Source organism: Rutidosis leptorrhynchoides, chromosome 2 (assembly GCF_046630445.1).
Source record: "Rutidosis leptorrhynchoides isolate AG116_Rl617_1_P2 chromosome 2, CSIRO_AGI_Rlap_v1, whole genome shotgun sequence".
NCBI classification, from domain to species: domain Eukaryota; kingdom Viridiplantae; phylum Streptophyta; class Magnoliopsida; order Asterales; family Asteraceae; genus Rutidosis; species Rutidosis leptorrhynchoides.
Genome location: NC_092334.1, coordinates 42,480,336 through 42,493,027, shown reverse-complemented (window position 1 = coordinate 42,493,027; position 12,692 = coordinate 42,480,336). Strand labels below are relative to the sequence as shown.

The 12,692-nt window shown below is 32.5% G+C and overlaps 1 non-coding gene and 1 pseudogene across 1 annotated transcript; both read left to right on the top strand.

The window, feature by feature from the left end:
• The window catches only part of LOC139887827 (CENP-B homolog protein 2-like), a 47,441-nt pseudogene extending 38,847 nt beyond the window's left edge, over positions 1 to 8,594 (top strand).
• Positions 4,339 to 4,445, top strand: LOC139894809 (small nucleolar RNA R71). The gene has a single exon (XR_011775291.1). It is a non-coding gene; the product is annotated as a small nucleolar RNA R71 (small nucleolar RNA).
• Positions 8,595 to 12,692: the final 4,098 nt, after the last annotated feature.

Below are 12,692 nucleotides of genomic sequence, written 5' to 3'. Positions count from 1 at the left end.
CGTAAACGAGTTTGAAAGGTGTGGTTCCAATTGGAGTTTTGTAGGCTATTCTAAAAGCCCAGAGTGCATCCTCCAATTTCATGGACCATTCCTTCAGATTTGATCCTACGGTTTTCTCTAGAATACGTTTTAAAGCTCGGTTGGTATTTTCAACTTGTCCACTTGTCTGTTGATGATAAGCAGTGGAGATTTTATGAGTTACTCCATATCTTTTAAGAACTTTCTCAAGTTGATTATTACAAAAATGAGTACCCCGATCACTTATTAAAGCTTTCGGTGTTCCGAACCTTGCAAAAAGACGTTTTAAGAAGTTGACTACAACTCGTGCATCGTTAGTTGGGAGAGCTTGTGCTTCCGCCCATTTAGATACATAATCAATGGCAACGAGAATGTAGAGATTATTATGAGATTTTGGAAATGGACCCATAAAGTCAATACCCCAAATGTCAAATACTTCACATACTTGAATGACATTTTGTGGCATTTCATCACGTTGACTTGTTTTTCCGGTCCTTTAACAAGCGTCACAGGTTTTGCAAAGGAGGTATGCGTCTTTGAAAATTGTAGGCCAATAGAATCCCGCATCGTAAACTTTTCTTGCTGTGAGTTGAGGCCCATAATGCCCTCCTGTTGGTCCTGTGTGACAATGGTTTAAGATTTGACTAGCTTCATCTCCGAATACACATCAGTGTATTATTCCATCGGGACAACTTTTAAACAAATGTGGATCTTCTCAGAAATAGTGTTTTATATCATTAAAGAATTTCTTTCGTTTTTGGTACGACAATCCTTTTTCAAGGAATCCACATACTAAGTAGTTTGCATAGTCTGCAAACCATGGAATTTCATTATAATCTATCTTCAATAGATATTCATCAGGAAAGTTGTCTTGTATGGCCGATTCATTTAGAACTTCTAATTCAGGATTTTCAAGATGAGAAAGATGATCAACGGCGAGATTTTCTGCTCCCTTTTTATCTCGGATTTCAATATCGAACTCTTGTAAGAGTAAGATCTAATGGATTAATCTTGCTTTAGCATCTTGTTTCGAAAATAGGTATCTAAGAGCAGAATGGTCGGTATAGACCACCGTTTTAGCTAGAATGAGATATGATCAAAATTTGTCAAAAGCAAAGACAATAGCAAGGAGTTCTTTTTCAGTAGTTGTATAGTTCGTTTGTGCTCCTTGTAACGTCTTACTAGCATAATATATATGTTGAAATCGTTTTTCAATCCTTTATCCAAAAACGGCTCCCATTGCAAAATCACTTGCATCGCACATTAGTTCAAACGGTAGATTCCAATTTGGAGTTATCATGATCGGCGCATTAGTGAGTTTTTCTTTAAGAATATTAAAAGATTTGATGCATTCATCTGAAAAGATGAATGGAGCATCCTTTTCTAGGAGTTTATTCATAGGAGTGGCAATTTTAGAAAAATCTTTTATGAAACGTCGGTAAAAAACGGCATGCCCTAGAAAACTCCTAACTCCTCTAACATTGGTGGGATGTGGAAGTTTAGCAATTACATCTACTTTAGCTCTATCCGCTTCAATTCCTTCTTTTGAAATTTTATGACCAAGAACGATGCCTTCTTTAACCATGAAATGGCATTTCTCCCAATTAAGTACTAGATTTGATTGTTCGCATCTAATAAGCATTCGTTCAAGATTAACTAGACATGATTCAAATGTATCACCGAAAACTGAAAAGTCATCCATGAAAACTTCCATGCATTCTTCTATCATGTCGTGAAAAATCGCCATCATGCACATTTGAAAGGTTGCAGGGGTGTTGCAAAGTCCAAATGGCATGCGTTTGTAAGCAAAAGTACCATAAGGGCACGTGAATGTGGTTTTCTCTTGGTCCTCGTGTGCTATTGGAATTTGAAAATATCCGGAAAAATCATCAAGAAAAAAATAGTAACTATTTCCGGCTAATCGTTCCAACATTTGATCAATGAAAGGTAAGGGAAAGTGATCTTTTCTGGTGGCGTCATTTAATTTTCTATAATCAATACAGACATGCCATCCTGTTACAGTTCTCATAGGAATAAGCTCATTTTTTTCATTTGTGATGACAGTCATGCCACCCTTCTTAGGTACGCATTGAACTGGGCTTACCCATGGACTATCAGAAATTGGATAAATTAAACCTGCATCTAGCAGTTTAATTATTTCTTTCTTAACAACATCTTGCATATTAGGATTTAGTCTTCGTTGGTGTTGCACATACGTTTTATGACCTTCTTCCATAAGGATTTTATGTGTGCAATACGAAGGACTTATTCCTTTAATATCATGAATTTTCCATGCAATAGCTGGTTTATGAGCTTTCAACACAGAAATGAGTTGAGATTTTTCATTTTCAGTAAGAGAAGACGATATTATTACAGGTAATTCAGATTCACCATGGAAATAAGCGTATTCCAAATAGTTTGGAAGTGGCTTTAACTCTAATGTCGGTGGTTCTTCTATCAATGATTTGTATCGATATCTGTCTTATTCTTTTAGCATTTGAATTTCTTCTGTTGTTGGTTCATATCCATTAGCCATAAGTGTAGCTAACATTTCAGTTTCATCAATTGGTTCAGTTCCTTCTCCTAAAGAACATTCTCCTGTTTCTTGTAATTCTGGAAATTCTTCTAACAAATCTGCATGTGAATCTATAGTTTGAATATAATAACATGTATCATCTGCAGATTGCGGTTGTTGTATGGCTCTATCAACAGAAAAGTAACACCCTCGTCCTCTATACTTAGGGTCAATTTCTTACCAAACACGTCTATTATTGCTTTAGCTGTGTTAAGAATGGTCTTCCTAATATGAGAGGAACTCGAGAATCTTCTTCCATGTCCAGAATAACAAAATCTACTGGAAATACTAAAGTACCAACTTTAACTAGCATGTTCTCCATTATCCCTCTAGGATATTTTACTGATCGATCTGCTAGTTGTATACTTATTCGTGTTGGTTTCAATTCTCCAAGGTCTAGTTTAGCGTATAATGAATATGACATTAAATTTATACTAGCACCTAAGTCTGCCAATGCTTCTATTGAACTAAGACTTCCCAGAAAACATGGAATTGTGAAACTTCCTGGATCTGAAAGTTTTTCTGGTATCTTATTCAACAACACTGCAGAACAATTAGCATTCATAGTAACAGCCGAGAGTTCTTCCATTTTCTTTCTATTTGTGATTAGATCTTTTAGAAATTTAGCATATCTAGGTATTCCTGAAATTACATCAATGAAAGGAAGATTTACATTTATCTGTTTAAACATATCCAAGAATTTAGATTGCTCAGCTTCAAGTCTCTCTTTTCTCATTTTACTCGGGTAAGGAAGTGGTGGTTGGTATGGTTTAACATAAGGTTTAGCCTTAACTGTGTTATCTTCATTAACCTTTTCAACTACCGGTTCTTTTTCCTTATCTTGTTCAGATTGTGGTTCTTGTGGAGTAGGAATAGCTTCATCAGAAATTATAGGTATTTCAGGTGGTTTAAGTGTAGTACCACTTCTTGTGGTAATGGCTTTAGCTGTTTCATTCCGGGAGTTAGCATTTGTATCACTTGGTAGACTTCCCGGTTTTCTTTCACCTATCAACCTTGCTAAGTTACTTACTTTTTGTTCCAAATTTTGAATAGATGCTTGTTGATTTCTAAATGCTTGATCATTTTGTTCATTGGTTTGTTTCTGAGATGTGAAAAACTGCGTTTGAGATTCAACTAGCTTTGACATCATATCTTCTAAATTTGGCTTTTTATCATCGGTTTGTGGTGGTTTGTTTTGAAAATTAGGTCTTTGCTGATTGTAAGTATTGTTGGATACTTGTTGATTACTTGGACCTTGTTGGTTGTTGTATGGAACATTACGGTTATAGTTCTGATTTTGATTGTAGTTTGGTCTTGGCGGTTGATAATTATTCTGATAATTATTTCCAGGCCTTTGGTTTATGTATGAAACATTCTCTATTTGTTCCATTGTTAGTTCAATACTGAGACAATCTTTTGTTAAATGTGGTCCTCCACACTGCTCACAACTAATTCTTATTGAGTGAATATCTTTAGTCATCTTTTCCATTCGTCTCTCGACAGCATCTATCTTTGCGGAAATGGAATCTAAGTCATGGCTAGAATCGGTTCTAGCTGCTTTAGATGATCTAATGATATCTTTTTCTTGGTACCACTCATGTGAGTGGGAAGCAGTGTTATCAATAATTTTGTAAGCATCAGTTGCGGTTTTCTTCATAATGGAACCACCAGCTGCTATATCGATGTATTTTCTTGTAGTGATGTCGCATCCTTGGTAGAATATTTATACTATTTGACAAGTGTCTAAACCATGTTGCGGACATCCTCTTAATAATTTTCCAAATCTTGTCCATGCTTCATATAAAGTTTCATTTGGCTTCTGTGTGAACGTAACAATTTCTCCTTGAAGTCTTACGGCTTTAGATGCTGGAAAGAATTGTTTAAGAAAATTTTCAACTAAGACGTCCCATGTATCAATCGCCCCTTCAGGTAACGATTCTAGCCAATCTTTGGCTTCTCCCTTTAAAGTCCAGGGAAATAACATGAGATATATCTGTTCATCCTCAACTTCTCGAATTTTAAATAGAGTGCAGATCCTATTAAAGGTACGAAGATGTTCATTTGGATCTTCCTTCGGCGCACCACTAAATTGGCATTGATTAGTCACCATGTGTAGGATTTGTCCTTTGATTTCATAATCTGGCGCATTAATGTCAGGTTGAGTAATTGCGTGACCTTGGCCAGTACGTTTAGCTCTCATTCGGTCTTCCATACTTAGAGGTTCCAGATTCTCCATGATTGAATTTGTTGAATCTGAATCACTAGATGATTCTGATTTAATGGTTGGTTCCTCGACAATATCTGTTTGAATGATTGGTGGTTCCTGAGGAAAAATTAGTGGTTCAGGATCTATGAATTGTCCCTGAATATTCTCCGGATTCTCAATTGTGAGGTCGGGTTCAAAAAATGGATTATCGGAAATTTGAATTGGAGTACTTGGTCGACTGGATGACGATTCTAAAGAAAAATCAACGGCGACAATATTTGCTAAATGTCTTGATCGAGTTACAGGTGGTGAACGTACAAAAGGTGGTGAACGTTTTACTCGGTGCATTCACTGAATATCCTATTAGTTATAAAAATAAGAAAAATTATATAAGTTATCAAATTAATAGACTTTTCTGATTTTGCCCACGTTTCGAATAGCCAAAAGATGCAGCAAAGGGGCAGGATTCGTTTGGTCTCAGTATAATTGAGTACTGTTTGGCTCCAATAACCCGGTCCACGTACAAATCCAACTATTACTACGAACCAGAAAATTTTGATGTCTATCAATTTAACCACTTAAAATATTTTTTCGTTTTGAAATTTAAAGAAATTTTAGAGAAGAAATAGAAAAAAAATTCTATGTCCTATAACTAGAGCGTCGAGAAATAAGAAAGAAAAAGAGTGCGTCGAAAAACGTCGAAAAATAATAGGCGTCGAAAAATAAAAAATAAGAAAGTAGCGCGTCGAAACTTAAAAAGTCTAAAAACTAAGAATTAAAAGTCGCGTCTAAAAATATTAAAGCTTAAAAGAAAAACTATATCCAAAACAACAATGACTTAAAAAGGTACTAAAATATAAAAACGGCGTCGCAAAATTCTAAAGCACCTAAATCTTAGTCTAAAGAAAAAGCACTTAAGGGATTTTACAGCAAAGCTTAAAAATCTAGAAATAAAAATAACTATGGCAAAAACTATGACTTAAAACTAAATACGAGTGAAAAATACAAATATTACACTAAAACAAATAAAAGATACAAAAAATATAAAAATATACTTAAAGTTGTAAAAAGTACAATTTTTATAAAAATATTATTTTTATATTATTTATTTTATAAAACTATTAATTTTATAATTTATTAAAACTAAATAAACTAAATAAAACAAATTAATTAAAAACTAAACTAAATTAATTAATAACTAAACCCTAATTAGGGTTTAATTAAATAATAATAATAACAATTATTACGTAATTATTGCTGGAACCAGTCAACTGTCGCGTGTCAGAGAGCTTCATGCGATCGCATGAAGTTTTGCCATCGGGCTCATGCGATCGCATGAGCTAGGGTTTCGGGCCAGTAAATGGGCTGCTACAGTACGGGCCGAGTATTTTATTATATATATATATATATTTTTTCTGTTTTAATTTTCTGTTTTAATAAATAATTATATAAATAAAAAAAACTTGTATTTTAAAAACTAAAATAAAAATAAAGAAACTTTATAATTTTATATATATATAACAAACTATTAAAAATATATAAATATTTTATTTTTTTTATAGCGTTGCGCTTCCAGCGTTTAAGTGTTCCCCGGCAGCGGCGCCAAAAATACTTGATGTGTGCGAGGTGTACTAGGAAATAGTATTATTTTTATAACGAAATAATATTAAATACGATATAATTTTACACAAGATATTTATTTATTTATAGAATGGATATACCTAAACCTTCCTACAACACTTATAGGCAGTGTACCTAATCGTACAGTAGTGTAGTTTTTAGTAAGTCCGGTTCGTTCCACAGGGAAAATTAAACAAGCTTAACGCTATATTTTTAAAACTATATTTGTAAAAATACAAAAATAAATATAAGTAATATTATTATTATAAAAGGGGGATTTTTACCGTTTAATGACCGGTTTGTCGATTTTAAAACTTTAGTCGCAGTTGAAACCTAATGTAAAATATTAAAAATAAATATAACTTAACTTTAAAGCGTAAAGTAAATAACGATAATGAAATTGCGATAAATAAAAGTGCAATAAAATAAAATTGCGATAATTAAAGAGTACGATAATTAAAAGTGCAATTAAATACAATGACAATAAATAAAAGTGCGATAATTAAAAGTGCGATAATTAAAAGTGAAAATAAAGGAATTATGCTTATTTAAACTTCCGTAATCATGATGTTTGGCGTGTTGATTTTTAGTTTATTTCCATGGGTTAATTGTCCTTTGCCCTGGATTATTTAATATGTCCGTCTGGTTTTTGTCCATAACAGTCCATCAGTCATAAATATAAAGTGCGAGTGTCCTCGTCAAATTATCCTTATATCCGAAGTCAAATATTCCAACTAATTGTGGACTTAAACTGTAACAAGGTCTTAATACTTTGTTTAATAATTACACCAGGATATCGACTGCGTATAACCCAAGGTTTTAATACTTTGTTAACAATTATGCCAAGTATCCTTGTACATAATTCACCCCTGTTTTAATAAGTCTATTAACTATTAATCCATTCCCGTGTCCGATTAAATGAACGATTATTCGTACATATAAATATCCCGCCCATCATGTCCGATCGAGTGTATATGGGTATTTATAGGTACGTCCAATTGTAAATCTTTACATTAAATTAACAAACTATCATTTAGTTAAACAAATATAAAGCCCATTAATAGCCCATAGTCTAATTTCCACAAGTGTCGTTCTTTTGTCCAAACCCCAATTATGGTACAAAGCCTAATTACCCAATTTTAAATATTTTAGTCCAACATCATGATTACTTCGTCTTAAATAAGCATAATAATAACTTAGCTACGAGACATTAAATTAAAAATAACATTAACCATAACTTACAGTGATTAAAAATAGCGTAGCGTTACACGGACTGAATTTCGACTTACACCCTTACAACATTCGCTAACATACCCTTATTATTAGAAATTATAATTAAAATTATATAATATATATATATATATATATATATATATATATATATATATATATATATATATATATATATATATATATATATATATGTTTACGTTCAGAGAAAGGAAAGAAAAAGATGTATATATCGTTCACCAAACTGCGAATTTATAGGCATGTGGCCTTTCACCTACTGCTATGCGATTGCATGGCAAATGTGCTTCCAGGCCATGCGATCGCATGGTCACTTTTTCCAGCTCACAAGACTTTGTTTCTTTGTATGCCGACGGTTTTTATAAATAAATAAAATATATATATAATTATAAGAATTATTTAAATATTATATTATATTTATGTGCATAGTTGACTTGTAATTTTTAGTCCGTTGAGTCGAGCATTGAGAGTTGACTTTGGTCCCGGTTCCGGATTTTCGAACGTCCTTGCGTACAATTTAATATCTTGTATTTTGCGTTTCGCGTCTTGTACTCTTGTAATTTTGAGACGTTTCTCATCAATAATTGGAACCACTTTGATTGTATTTTGTACTTTTGAGCTTTTTGGTCGTTTGCGTCTTCAATTCGTCGAATCTGTCTTTTGTCTTCACCTTTTATTATTTAAACGAATATCACTTGTAAATAGAACAATTGCAACTAAAAGCTTGTCTTCCTTGAGGAATAATGCTATGAATTATATGTTCATTTTTAGCATTATCAGTAATCTTACAGCTAGGCCCAGTTGAGGATGTTACAAAGGTTCTTCAAGAATGTAAACTTGAACAATTTGAACTGTGAGTACCGTGCTAACAAACGAGCTTGGATGACTGGTGTGTTATTTGAAGAATATGTTCGCCAACTTGAATAATTTCTTGTTGAGCTATGGGAAAACAACACCAGAAGTTCTTACCATGCTAAGGAAAATTAGAGACGAGATTAAAGGCGAAATTGATTTCAACATAAAATAAAAGACAATTGAGTCATTTTTCAAGAAACCTTCATAAATCATTCATGTAATATGCTATATATATGCTATATGCTATATACTTTATAAGAAATTATTAATTTATATTTTATATGGGGTCTAAAGAAATTATCAAAATTGTATTATCTTATATTTTTAGTGAATTATTAATTTAGCACCCTACCCCCGAGTCGGAACCAGCAAAAAATATTATCAGACTTTATTAAATAATCGAGTATTAATTTATCGAGTTTCTACTGTAGTCTCTGCTATAATTGTCTTCTTATTGTATTTTTTATGTTGTGTTTGCTAAACCATCAAATAGAAAGAGTAACACTTTAAGTTGATGTTTTCATTCATTTTTTGTATCTTTGAGATTATTGCATACACTTCTCTATTTCTCCATATAGTTGTGCTTTATTATTTACTTTGTTAGTATTATATATAATAATAGTCTTTTAAAACAAAACACTTATAGGATAATACAATATATTTTGCATGTTAAAATAAAAATAGATGTTTTTGCTACATCTCTTGAAAAGTAGACTGATTGTAATCGTAATTCCAGCAGTCAATGATGAGTATAGTCAAGTGGGGTGGTTCTTTCATGAGAACCAAACTGAAAATCATTGATGTGATGCGAGGTGCAGTACGAAATAGTATTATTTTTAATATGAAATACGGCGTAATATGATACAAGTTTTATTTATTTATATAGATGGGATATACCTAAACCTTGCTACAACACTTATAGGCAGTGTACCTAATCGTAGAGTAGTGTAGTTTTTAGTAAGTCCGGTTCGTTCCACAGGGAGCTAGCTGAGTTTAACGCTATATTTATTACAACTATATTTATATAAAATATATATAATTATATATAGTAATATTATTACAAAAGGAGGTTTTTACCTTTTAATGACCGGTTTGTCGATTTTATATTTTAAGCGTAAAGATAAATGACGATAATATAAATGACAGAATTTAAATTGCGATAAAGTAAATTGCAGTAATTAAAATGACAGTAAATAAAGGTACGATGAAATATGAAATAAAAGTATTATGCTTATTTAAACTTCCCTAATCATGATGTTTGACGTTTTGATTTTAATTAATTGTTACCCGGGTTAATTGTCCTTTGTCCTGGTTTATTTGATACCTATCTGGTATTTGTCCATAATAGTCCATCGGTCATAATTATAAAATGCTCGTCAAGTTAACCTTATTTCCGAAGTCAAATAATCCAACTAATTAGGGATTCGAACTGTAACAAGGTTTTAATACTTTGTTAACAATTACACCAATTATTCTTGTATGTAATCCACCCCTGTTTTAATGAGATATGAATATTAATTTACCCACTTGATCAGAATGAATAATCAATTACCCAACCCTAATAATTAATTAAATGATCGTAAAAGATGTCGTATAAACGTCACTAAATAGAACATACATAATCATTTTAATAATTATTAGATTAACTAATTTGAAGATAGGTTCGACAGATTCTAATGAGTTGTCATTCGATTAGACAATACCCCTATCTGTTAATAGTCAATAGTCCAATTTCCACAAGTGTCGGTCTTTTGTCCAAACCTTAATTATGGTACAAAATCTAATAACCCCGTCTTAATATTTAGTCTAACATCACGATTACTTTGGCTCAAATAAGCATAATAATAACTTAGTTACGAGACATTAATTTAGAAAGGAAGAACATAACTTACAGTGGTGATTAATCGCGTAGCGTTGTACGGACAGAATTTCGACTTAAAACCCGTAAAACATTTCTTACAATAACCCAATTATTATTAAACTTAAATTAAAATTAAAATTATAAATATATATATTTATGTTACAGATGAAGAGAAGAGAAAAAGATGTGTATCATTCGCTAAAAAAACGTTGCAATTTATAGATGTGGCCAGCCATTTGGGCTCATGCGATCGCATGGCCAGCTGGATCAGCTCACATGTTTTTGTTTTCTAGTTTGCCGACGTTTTATATATAATATAATATATATATAATTTTAAGAATTATTTATATATTATATTATATTTATGTGCATAGTTGACTTGTAATTTTAGCTCCGTTGCGTCACGCGTTGAGAGTTGACTCTGGTCTCGGTTCCGGATTTTCGAACGTCCTTTTGTATAATTTAATATCTTGTACTTTGCGTTTTGCGACTTGTACGTTTGTAATTTTGAGATGTTTCTCATCAATATTTCGAACCACTTGGATTATACTTTGTACTTTTTAGCTTTTTGGTCATTTGCGTCTTCAAACGTCGTTTTCTTCTTTTATCTTTGCACTTATTTATTTAAACGAATATTACATAAAAATAGAACAATTACATCTAAAAGCTTTACATATTGGAAGGATATTGTGCCTAAATATATGTTCATTTGGAGCACTATCAAATATCCCCACACTTGAGTGTTGCTTGTCCTCAAGCAATACATAACTTGAAATAAAATCACACTTCACTCGAATCACTTTTTTTATTCTCACACTTTATACATCAGTGATTTTGATACGGCGGTATAAACAATGATAGTAACGATGTGGTTTACAGTACCACATGACTATGAAAATTTAGATCCTTTAAGGAAATTGGATCTTTATGAAAATATTTGATCTTATAAAAATTCATTCTAGCTTTTACCCTAGATAAGTTTTTCCGGAATAACCCTTCACCAGTGTTTGCAAAATATTTTTGTGGGTTTCAGTTTTGAAAATTTTAGCTCAAAAACTTGTGGTTTTGTGTCACCTACTTGCTAACCTTGTATTGGGAAAGAAACACGTCCAGTATACTTGCTCCATATATTACCTTTCGGTAAACTATCGTCCGGTTGTAAAGGAAAGCGTTGAACAAGCAACTGTTAAGGCAATGTCTAATGACATGCAGATGTTCATGGTCTAAAACGTGTCGGATGGAATTAATATCCTTTGTAGGAGCAATAGCAAAGATCACCCTATAGTTTTTCGATCTGGCACAAGGTCCTCTCTTCGACCATGCTATGCAACCACCGTTCTTACGGTTGACACCCGATTGAGTTCAGGTGACCTAATGAATTCCGGTGAATTCCTTGGATTTTACGTTCAATGGTAATGAACACATTGAAAATAGGTTTTCAGAAAAACAAATCGGTTTTAATTTGATCAAAATATTTTCTCGTTCAAGCTCGAGTTTAGATATCATCGAATTCCATGAGTTTGTAATTCTCAATCTTTAAGGTCAATCTCAAGGATTGAGTAATGTCAGGCTTAAAAGCTGATTTTTAATCTTTTAAGGAGATTATCCTTTCTAGGGTCTAATTCATTAGTCTTATCAAGCTAATTTTCACGGCGCCCTCCCCATTTTACGAGACAGATCCTCTCATGGTTAGGATAAGTCTGAACTCTTGGCGACCCTATTTGATGCTGAGGTCCGTGGATTTCCTGCTGATTTTAGAGATGACTTTTCTAGATTTTTCGTCAACCTACAGCTGGTCTGGACTACAACTTCCTGACCTAAATCAAGAAGTGCGTGTCTTTTTCGGAAGACTTTACTTTCTTTTAATGATGGAATTGATTCATCGTGTAGATCCATCTATTCTTTCAAAGGTATTACAATAAATCGGGTAAAACTGATTAGTTTAGTCCAAAGCAAAAGTACCTGCAATAATCTTGTACAAATATGTGATATATGTTTTGAAGAACTTGGTAAATTCTTCCCACACTTAGCTTTTATTTATTCTTTTCTTTGCCTTTTTATTCTCCTTTATTTCATTTTAAATGAATTAAAGCATTTTGGGTTATTTCTCCATTTATGTTCTCTCCGAGGTAACAATAATTTCGGTAATAAAACCTAGTTTTATCGTTCATAAATATGTATAAACATGATTTTGAATTCATTTAGTTGAATTTTTTTTTAAATTTTCACAAAATTTGGCAATTAAACTAAGTGTAAACCCGGGAGAATTTATAACCCTTCCCCACACTTGAGATCATGCAATGCCCTCA